Source organism: Anser anser (genome assembly GCF_964211835.1).
Source record: "Anser anser genome assembly, chromosome: 1".
Taxonomy (NCBI): Eukaryota; Metazoa; Chordata; class Aves; order Anseriformes; family Anatidae; genus Anser; species Anser anser.
In genome coordinates this window covers 53,075,832-53,087,242 of record NC_139720.1, presented here as the reverse complement: position 1 = coordinate 53,087,242, position 11,411 = coordinate 53,075,832, and the positions used below count along the sequence as shown (strand labels likewise).

Below are 11,411 nucleotides of genomic sequence, written 5' to 3'. Positions count from 1 at the left end.
TCAGCAACAAAGATCATCAAGGGTGTGAAAAAACTTCTGCTTGAGGAACAACAAAGTTAGCAGTTATCAGTCTGGAAAACAGCTACTTGATGGAGGGGAGGGAAAATAATATAGATTTATAGACTCCTTGGTGGCATGCAGAGGCTCAATTAATATTTCATTCTCTTTACCTCACAAGATGAAAGGGCTAACCAAATAAAGCTGAGGGTTCAAAACAAATAAGAGAACTCTCACCAAGACTACTGTGGATGTTTAAAGATTACTTGGTGCTCAGGGAAGTTCAGTCGAAGTTCAAAGGAAAATAGCCATATATGTGGATGTATGTAGCCATATATGGCTGCAGTTGAGAGTAGGATACTGACCTAAATGGTTCTTTAATTTAACCTGGTACACAGTTCTTACATTCTTGCTTTCTGTTGCTTTTATATAAGGGATAAATTAAGAGAGATTACAGAGCTGTAGAATACAGAGAAACTCCAAAACATAGGGTCACCAGTTAAAAAAGACTCCTCCCTTAATACCTCCTGAGTATTTGATATGTTGTTGAGAATTTGAAGTTTGGAATTATGAAAACAATTCAAGAAGAAAAATATAGCCACTCTGCCTTCTTATAAACTCTCAGGCTCAGGATGTCCAACTGATTTGAGCATATGATTTAGGATATTTTATGTGTTTTGCAGTTCACAGCAATGAGATTAAATGAGAAATAACTCCAGTGTCAGGAGCAGCCTGGGATTTGAATAATGGTGATGCTGGAGTACTAAAAAAAGCCTGCATGGATAAAACTATCCCTCCGTAGACACATATGGGTGTACCAAAACTCATTAGAACTAAAGGAAGCATAAAACAAGATTACAGGTGTTTACAGGATTAGGTAGCATTAAAAAACAAACTACCTGACTAAATTTAGTTTTTGAATTTAATCCTCTAATTTCTACAGTTTTTTAGCTGCCAAGCTAGGAAATTTCCATCTTCATAGCAATAAATCTATCTCATGTTAGTCCTTATGGCTTTATCTTACTTTGTGAATAAAGTAACTTTCTCACTCCATCCCTACTGATCCAACTTTTACATTTTTTTTTAGCACTTACAGTTCTGAATGTTTGTTTGCCTACAAGATAATTTCCTCTTAACAATTGTCTTTTTTTTATAAGGTCTCATCTTATGCTTGCTGAACTTTCAACACAATATGGAGTTAGGAAAACAACAGAAAAATTAAAAAGCTAAACATATAAAATGCAGTGGCAATACCACTAAAGTTTCGTGTAAAATTTTAGTACCCTTTTCCATGTCAGTACTTTTCCATAGTCTGAAGACTCCAAATCCCTATTACTCAAATTCCCCAGAGGTCTGACACCCACAGATACATCTTGATAAAGTTTTAACATACCCAGGAGAAATGTGAGCTGTAAATACAAATGCTGAAACTTCGCTTGTATTACAAAAAGGTTGAACTGTGAGAGACTTTCTTTGATTAATTAAAAGTAAGGGCATAATTCAGAGAGTGGTCATGCATATTTGGTTCCTCCTGTCTCCCCAACATGCACATACGTTTATATTTTTTAAAATTTTATTTTATATACGTTTTATATTTTATACGTTTATATTTTTATATTTTTTATAATAAATATATTTTATATTTTTCCAGTTCGGAAAAATAATGCAGTTGTGAGAATTTGCATAAAGGACATGCAGCAGCAAGATGCTTTTAGAAGAAGATACTGTTCTTTTTTCATCACTTGTCAGTTGATCCTGTATGATCCTGATTAACTATTTCTTTTTTAAATTGTGAATGCTATAGATGGAAAAGCAATTAACCTTTTGTTCCTTTTAGAGTGTCTGATTTTCTGAGATACTCTTGAAATGTTTCTCATCCAGGTCGGTTACCTTCCTTCTTTAGCATTAGGGCTGATACTATGGACACCAGAGACACCAGAAGTGTCTCTGTCGGAGGCAGATACCTTTTAATAAATGTTTAATAGCTTACATCTTGGGAACCGTAGAAACAGTTGCCCTGGTAATCGGATACTGCAAAAATTAACTTCGGTATTTGAACTGGAAATGGAACATTTTCTCTGTGAATGTTTCTGCTGAAACAGTTTCTTTCTGAATGAGGATTTAGCAAAGTTAAAAAGAAAAAGAAAAAAAAAGTCTGGACCATGGAATGGTACAGATGACAGAATAAAATGGAGAAGAGAGGTTTCATGGTATTTCTTTGTAACAGCTTTCCCTTTTCTCCTGTAGCCTCCTTCCCATTTCCCCCTGAACAAGATACACAATTTACAGAGAAAATATGGTGGTTTATTTTCTGTATGTGCCTTTAATCTACTGTTGTTTGAATGTGTAGTAAACAATACTGTGTGATTGCTCCCCCCCGCAGCGTAACTGCACTGGTATCAATTTAAATTTTTCCTTTAAATTGTTATATGTACTTCCCACAATAACGTTTCATTCTGAAGAATAACTACCAAAGATTTAGAAAAAAATGAGATTGTGTCATAAATGCAATTAAGCCAGAAATGAATAAAAGGTCAGCTAAAAGTCAAACAATTTCTTAGTATTATGGTCTGTTTTTTTTCACATAGTAAATGTGCATTTTAATGATACCAACATGAGTGAAGCAGTTAAGATAATGACTGAATGATAGAAGCCTTTCCAGAAAATCTTTGGTCTGAATCTTTAAAACTAAATAACATTAAAATAAATTAATAGAAATAAATTCTACTTGATGCTTAATATGATTGTAATTCACACTTAGAAACTAATATCTGTGTATCACGTGTAAATAAAGTCAATATTGGCCTTATATAAAGTTCCAGTCTGTGAATCATGGGATCTTACTTGTAATTTCAGCTCTGCTTTCAACAGAAATACCGCATATTGCTTATTAGTGAATGCTGAAAATGGCACTGTCAGATGGGACAGCGGAGGATTTTCCTAGAATGCAGGTAAGTGTTACTGGCGGTTAACAAGCTGATAGTGCTGACTCCCGTGCTACCCTAATTCTGCTGCTTCTGAAGGGATGTTCATGACAGACTGATCATTCAATGAGCAGGCATTTTAAGGAGCAAGGCTAATACAGATTAGCCCCAAATGGGCTCTTTACACTTCCTTTCACATCCATAAGTAAGTGCAGCCCAAAAAAAAAAATAAAAATCCATAAAGTCCAATTATTGTTTGAGGTGTAAAATGCAATGAAACAGTTCAGACACTTACTCTTGTATTCTATAAGAAGGAGGACCAATTACTTTCCTGTGCATGTCAGAAAGCTGTGTAGAAAGAAAGGTTCGAGCTGGGAATAGAGAGTTTTTACGATGCTGTGATGTTAATTACAAAAGTGGGGGTAAGCTACTCTGCTGCTCTGCTGCTTTGTGATTACAGTTTTATCTCCACAGTCTAATTGCTAGGGCAAATGCCAGCATTTATATGTCTAAGTGAGCACTCAAAATGTGTACATGTAATTGGTGTTAACAATTACTGCAAATGCAGGATTGTGCCCGTGAAACCAGATTTCTTATAAACCACCTAGTTTAGCAAGTCATTTGTTGTATTAAAGGAAATAAAAACTTCCTATCACATCACATATCTTATCACAGAAGGCACCATTTAAGGGTTCTTAGCATGTATTTTAGAGGGACAACACTTAAATGTTAATGTCAGGTCCTAATGTTGCGGGAGAGGAAGATCCGAAGGTGAGACAATTTAAAAAGTACAGTCTTGTCACATTTAAGACGAATGCTTGTTTCTTTCAATAGAAGGAAGAATTATCTCATTTTTTCCTTTGAATAGCTTGGTGTTTTTAATATCACTGGCAGATTTAAATAACATTTTCTGACTGAAAGTATAAATCCAACTGCACCCATAAGCAGGTATGTGGTAGGTTTGTGGACGATCATGTAGATACTGGTCAAAAGAAAAAAAAAGTCTTGAGAATTTATGCTTAATCTGATCAATAATATTAGCAAAACAATCAAATAAAATGCCTGAAAAATCAACAAATAACAATGTTTCATTTTGTCAATTTAAAAATTAATTGTTTGGGGGCTTGCTTCAGAATCAGCTTTCAATTCAGAATGCTATTTCAAGCATAAATGGCCCTACGTTTGTTTTAAAACTAATAGCAAAAAGAGAAAGCTAGCAAAATTCCAGACCCAAATGAGTTAGTTAAGTAAAATAGAGTCTTGCTAAATCCAAAGCAATGTTGTTTGTTTACAACCCTAAGGCCTCCCCAAGGGGCATGAAGGCAGAGGCTCTCCACTGGGGCTGCCACCAGCTGAGGGTTCTGACCCTGCAGATGGCCAATGACCCAGAATACAGTCTGGGGAAGCACTTAGGACCAAAAATCAGCAAATAATGAATGTTGAAGGAAGGCACCTTCTGGAGAGAAGCTGGTCAGTATTCTTTGACAAAAATGCTTTCTCTCAAAAAATGATAATTTGTCGAGTAATATTTTTTACTGGAATTGTATGTTTGAAGAAAAAAAAAGTCTGTTTGGTGTTTCTTGTTAAGAAAAAATCCTGAATAGTGCAGTGGTTAGGCAGGATGTGGGAGACCTAGATTAAAATCCTTGCTTTAGTCTTTTTCTTTGTAGTCAAAAGAAGATTTAATTATTTATGGAAAGCAGGACAGTTCAAACAAAGGAATTAGAGTTGCTGAATTAAGACCCAAGGACCAGAGCCTGGATTTCATACAAGGCAGTCTATTGACTATTTATAGTCGGGAGAAAAAAGGGTTTTAGTGCAGATCAGGAATTTCTGAAATCTTTCACTGCCCTTATAAGAAGCAAATCCAATTCTGTTTTTTGTCTGGCTGTGTTCCAGGGCTAAGTGGAACTATGCTGGACTAAACATCTAACTCAGAGCTCTCAGTATGGTATTAGTAGAATGAAACTTACTTACTATGTCAAAAAATGTGATTTTCTCCTAGAAAGGAGAACTTTATCAGGAAATAGAGTATCATCGGTCACTTATTTCAAAATTACTTTGCTTCACAGGATATAAAATACCATGGATGGGAAAGTGTTAAAAATACTTTTGCAAACTTTCAGCTGGGCAAGGAATACATCTATTAGTGCAGCCAAATGGAATTTCTTTTTTCGAGTACTGTTGTAACTTATTTCAGCTTAAATCAATAATTCTCTTTGAAAATAATCTATTTCCACTATGCAAAGTTTATTTGCACAGACCAGAAAATAACATTTATTTATAGTTTGAAGGCCCTTGTGGGGATTCTGAAGATATAATTCATATTGTGTATTTATTATACTTTCTTCTGTCAGAGAGGGAGAGAGAAGATAGGGAATGAGAGAGGAAGAGAATAGTGAGTGGGGAAGGGAGAAGAATAAAGAGAGGTTGGCTGGGAGAGATAGAAAGAAAGAAATAGAGCTTGATATACTGAAAGGTGTGAAAAAAATATTGAAAAGGACATTAAAATTATCAGCAATCAACACGATTTCAGGTTACTCTTTGAGAATTTAACAATAGCAGGAGGATAAGAAGATAAATGACCTGGGAAAATCATGGGAGAGAAAATGTCAGATTCAGCAGCTGCAGCTTTGTAAGTCCTATAGGTAAGTCTTTCTTCTATAGCCCTGGGGTTGTGGAGGTACTTTGCAGTAACAACAGGAAAATCAATTTTCATTTATTTTTAGAAGAAATAACTTCCAAAATTAGGATTTAATGTATTTAGAGAGGATGATGCTGCAAACCCTGTTAGGCAAGCCAAAAGTGAGCAGGAGTAGTAAAAACAATCCCACTTATACATATCAGATGCTCAGTAGAAAGGAAGGACATACATTCTTCCATGCCACTAAGCTGACAGTAGTCATGTTCAGCTCCATACTTATCATCCTTCCTTGCTGATCTTACAAGCCTGCTAGAAAAGTGCCGAGTAAATAACTGCAACTTTAGATTTTCACTCAGCATAGAAAGCAGACAGGCATTTGATTGGAATTCTTCAGTCAATCCTCTCCGCTATGATAAATGAGCTACAAGTAAAGGCAAAGCACTGAAACACATCATTGTCTGTGAGAATTTTCCAGTTAAGATGAAAATTTAGATTTGGTGGAAAGCAACCTACCATGAAACAGCCTGACTAGATGGCACAGACATAACACATAACACTCCCCTTCGCTTCCCCCCACCCAGCTTCTGATTTGATAGTCTTGGCCACAGAGAAAATTTGAGGCACTAATCTTTTCTTTACTAATATAGGCTCTTTTACAGCACTGTGTGTTGAGGACTTCTTCTTGCCTGCTAGTTAATTTATCATGCTGCACTGGCCTGAGGAATACTATTCATGACCCTGACTGCTTTAATATGTGTAATATGCCCTGCTTTATATGTATTGCAAGAAGTAGTGCTAGCATAGTCAATAGCTGCCACAAACAGAAGTGGTAGTAGTACTGATCAACTTTCTTTAATTTAAGGCTTCTAGGGAGACATTTGTCTGGGCCAAATAAATGCTGTTATCCCCATCACTTTTGATTAAAAGGTCCCTAACCGTATAGGTTGTGACACCTCATGCTTGAACAGGTACAATCTAGTATGATACAAGACTATGATTCTTGAGTGTCAACACAGATCGTCTCAAGATTCATGTTAGTTTTCCCTAGTTAATCTTGGTCTTACACAGAATAGCAGATATTTATTTATATTTGTTTTCTGGCATATTCCTAATTTATTTGCATTATTTCTTCAGTGCCATGTGCAGACTCTTAAAAGCCTGTGGGAAACACAGTATGTTATGATCACTAATACCTTAACATCCCTCTCCCCACTCCCATCCCCCTGCCTCTGCTAACACTTTCCTTGCCCGTTAACTGAACTCCCCATACTAATATATGGAGTTTAGTTGCAGTGGGGAGAAGTTATTTCTCTTGTTCACATTGAGAGTACTCATTACAGAGTCTGAGTGACAGAGAAGATGAAGAAGGTTTGTATGCCATTTAAAGTACTTGAAGCTTGATAATATGGGTGCGAATATTTCTGGAAAGTCAGGTGAAAAATCAAATTCTGCCACACTCATGCATTCATCACCTGTATTACATTGTTTTGAAACTGGAACAGTTGCAGGAGGTGCAGTATATGCTCATATGCACAAAGATCTCTTATGATGTGTGTCAGTTCTGCCTTCTGAACCTGACACAAATTTCTTACATCAGCATTCAGATTTTTATTACTGATGTGAAATGTAACAGATTACGTTAATCTGCCATAATTTATTGAATAGAAACAGGTTTTTCTGTGTGTCTTTAGTTATTGGTAAGTAAGCAATATGTGTCATTTTAAAGCTCTTTTCCCTTAAGGCAGAAAAATTGATCTGAAGACATCAACGCACAAATCTTACCATGAATGAAAAGGGAAATCTTCAAGCAGTTTAATGTAGTTAGACAAAGACATTATTCTCCATAGACTTTGCACAAGGAGTGGGGAGAGGTAAAAGTCTGCTATATTATGTTTCTCTGTTAGTCAGTCATTGGATGATCGTCTTTCTTCTATTTACCATACAGTGACCTGTTTCCTCTCTTCTGTATGCTATATGTGCTTCGAGTGACATACTTCCCATGGAAAACAAATTAAGGAAATTTCTTTGTGAGTAAATCAGACTGTTGAGCAACTAGCATGCTGCTTCAATGAAGCACTGTTTTTCCAGCTCTTCTTCTTATATCAGTTATTGGTATTTCGCTTTTTCCTCCTTGCTTTTTGTGCTGCTTTCCCTTGTTTTTGTGCTTGAGACACTCAGCCACAGGCTGAGAACAAATGACTTTAACACTATGAACAAACAAAGCCTTGTCTGAACGCTAAGAACGCTCAATCTCAGCTAGTACTTGGGTGGGAGACAGAGCGTAATACAGCTGTAATACGGTATGGTGGTGAATGTGTCACTTGTGCTATGTACTGGAAAAATGTCCTCTTAAACAATGAATGCCTCAAGCTTTGAATCTGAAATCACTGCCCACTGTAGTCACTCCATATATCATGTCTAAGGTTATGGCTTTCCAGATATGTTTTTGGCAGCAGAGCTGGTACCCTGATTGTTAAGTGAGGTGAAGAATGTGGCCACCTGCTCCAGCCACGGTGGCCCAGGACCACTTCTGCCCAGCTGTTTGTGCCCAGCCTGGTGCCTGGGGGCCTGGGGTCTCTGGCCAGACTGGGAGGGGGCATGCGACTTCTGACTTCCCCTTTGCAGGTCCAACCAGTAGCAAAGGTGAGCACATATTCCAGAGACACACAGGCACACAGAGATAGGGCACTGACACAACTGGTCACACAGGCTGCCCCAGCCACAGGCTGCCTTCAGCAGCACTTACACACAGGACTCGTAAAACACAGACACAGACAGCTGAATTCCCTTCCCCCTCTCTGCCTGGTAGAGGCAGAAGATCATGGTGTAGGCACACACACACAGCACTCCGCAGGTTCACAAACACACAGAGCACTCTCCAGGCTCACAAACACACATTCACGGATCCTTGAAGGCACAACTTTTCCGTCTGTCCAGCACCTTCCCTCTGTCTGTCCAGCACCCCTGCCCAAATCCCCTGAGTACCAGCATGGCCTCTCTGTCCATCCAGCACCCCTGCATGTATCCTGAGCACTCATACCCACTTCATGGGTCACCTACTTGCTGGCTGGTCCAGCCTGAAGTTCACTGTACACACGCAGCACTCTACCCTTGTGCAGCTTTGTACATCCTGTCATCAAGTACCAGGGAGAAGAGATCAGCACCTTCCTCTCTATTTCTCTTCCTCAGGAAGTTGCAGAGGGCAATAAGGTCACCTCTTAGCTTTCTCTTCTCCAGACTAGACAACCCAAGTATCCTCAGCCTCGCCTCATAGGACATGCCTTCCAGCCCTTTTCCCAGCTTTGTTGCCCTTCTTGGATGCTTTCAAGTACCTTACTATACTTTTTATATCATGGAGCCTGAAACGGCACACAATATTAAAGGCGAGGCTACACCAACATCAAATATAGTTGGGCGAATCACTTCTTTTGACTTCCTGGCTCTGTGTGTTTAATGCATCCCAAAACACAGTTTGCTGTCTGGGCTGCCCAGGCACATTGCTGGATCATGTTGAGCATACTGTTGACCAGCACCCCCAGATCCCTTTCTGCTGAGCTGTTCTACAGCCACGCATACCTGTGTCCCGCATTACTCTGTCTCAGGTGCCAAACCTGACATTTTCCTTTGTTGAACTTTATGCCACTGATGATTACCCAGTGCTTCAATCTATCTAGATCCTTTTGCAAGGCCTCTCATCCCTCCGGAGAGTCAACAGCACCTCCCAGTTTAGTGTCATCAGCAAACTTGCTGAGGATGCATTCCAGTGCTTCATCCAGATCATTGATAAAAATGTTGAACTGAACTGGCCCTGGAATTGAGTCCTGGGGAATACCACTGGTAACTGTCTGCCAGGTAGATGTAGCCCCACTCACTAAAACCTATTGAGCTCTACCTTTGAGCCAGTTCATCACCCAGTGTAGTATGAACCCGTTTATCTCACAGTTGAATAATTTATCCAGAAGGATGCTGTGAGGGACAGTATAAAAGACCTTTCTGAAATACAGAAAGATTATGTTTGGTAACAGATTATGTGAGAAATAATATGAAATTATTATGCGCATATATTATATTACATGACATATTATCATATATTGTGTATATATACAGTATATATATATATATGTATTGTATATATTATATATATTATGTTTTATTACATGTATATGTATATATTATATTATTATAATATGTGAAAAAGATTATGTCAGGTAACAACTCATGTTTCATTGATTTTTTTTTTCTTTAATGTTTCCTTGGTTAAACTTGTTTGAAGCCCTGATGATCTCTTATTTTACATGTTACACACCACTCCAGTTTCAATTCTCCAAGCAATGATGTTTTCATTATTTTATGTGAAATAGAAGAAGCCTTTCTACCTTTCTGTTTATGATTTGCTTCAGCAGGGTTATCAGAGGCATGTACAAGTAACCATTACTTCTGCCTCATACTGCATTGCTTCTTTATGCAGTGCATATTTCTTTTTGTTTAGCAAACTATCAGATGTGGTGTTGATCTTCATAATCTATGGTGTTTTCTCAGGAAATCAGATTTAATACAGTCATTGCTATTTGCTTTGTCTCTTCAAGAAGGTGATTAATGTGTGTGACATTTACCCTGATTGTTATTCTCTTTAAAGATTGTCTTAATAATGAAGTTAATTTTGGAGGCTCCAGCTGGAACTGGCAATATTAGGGGCAAATTAAGTAGATTCCAGTTTTCCTGAGAGGATTCTCAACCAAAGAGCCCTATCACTGCTGATATTATCAAGGCATCAGAGAAGCTACAAACATGCTTTGAAGCACACCAGTTCCCTGAGTGCTGAGAGCTATATGACTATTTTTGAGTTCACTGAAGATGCTCTGCCTCAAATTAAAGTTGAATTATTTGAAACATTCCAGGAAACCATTGCTGGAAAAGCTTCAAAGCCTGAAATGTGGTTGAAGTTAGTCAGATAAGATTTGAATTTCTAAAGGCAGACAAACTTATCTACTCACACTTTTTTAAGCACCATTCCTTGCCTAGAGAGTTTTCTCTAGAGAAATTTGGCAGTTAACACTTTGATATTGTTCTTGAGCCACTTTGTCATTCAAGAAAACTGAAAGCTTTCTAGTTTTCTTGGCATTTCTTGGCATTCTATGGCAGTTGGCATTGCTAATACTATAGGTTAATACCCCACTGTTTAAGTGCAGTTCTAGGAAGTCACAATAATCTTAAAAAATAAAATAATCAGCTTTTTTGTCTGAGTGGTATTGTCTGTCTATTCCACTGTGTTCTGAATGAAATACTGGCCAGAATATCCTTTGCTTAGTTCCAAAATATGTCATAAAATCAAGGTTTAATTTGTACTTTTAGGTATGCAGATCTAGTATAAGAAATTTTGAAAATACAGATCCAGCCAGGACACGTTAAGGATATAGTGCTGTTTGCACACTATGATAGTAATCTCTAATTATTTCTGTGCTTAGCTAAATCTTAAAAACAAACAAACAACAACAACAAGAAAAAAACAACCAACCAACCACCATCACCACCACCACCACCAAAAAAAACCACAATGAAAATCATTTGATAATAGTTAATAGTAAGTAGAACCTATAGCTGGCTACTGGTGGAAAAGTTTCTTTCCTGATCCTTCAGCTTGGCAGTAAGCTGATGTGTTCAAAATATCCTCACAATGTTTTCAATATGAGGTCACAATAGTGCTTTTAGGCTAAAATTGTTATAAAGAAATAAGGATGAGAGTGGAAGGTCTTGCTCCTTCCTTCTTAATATTCATATCAGGTAAGGAAAAACTCCAGTTTAGTCAACTGATTGGTAAAAATAAGAAAAATCAGACTGTAAAGGAA

The 11,411-nt window shown here is 37.6% G+C and overlaps 1 long non-coding RNA gene across 1 annotated transcript in view; it reads left to right on the top strand.

Annotated features, from left to right (window-relative positions):
- Positions 1–452: 452 nt before the first annotated feature.
- LOC310893005 overlaps positions 453–11,411 on the top strand; it is a 90,550-nt gene continuing 79,591 nt past the window's right edge. Inside the window, exons 1-2 of the long non-coding RNA XR_014578641.1 lie at positions 453–2,948; positions 5,458–5,569. This is a non-coding gene — a long non-coding RNA (uncharacterized lncRNA). The remainder of the gene's footprint in view (positions 2,949–5,457; positions 5,570–11,411) is intronic.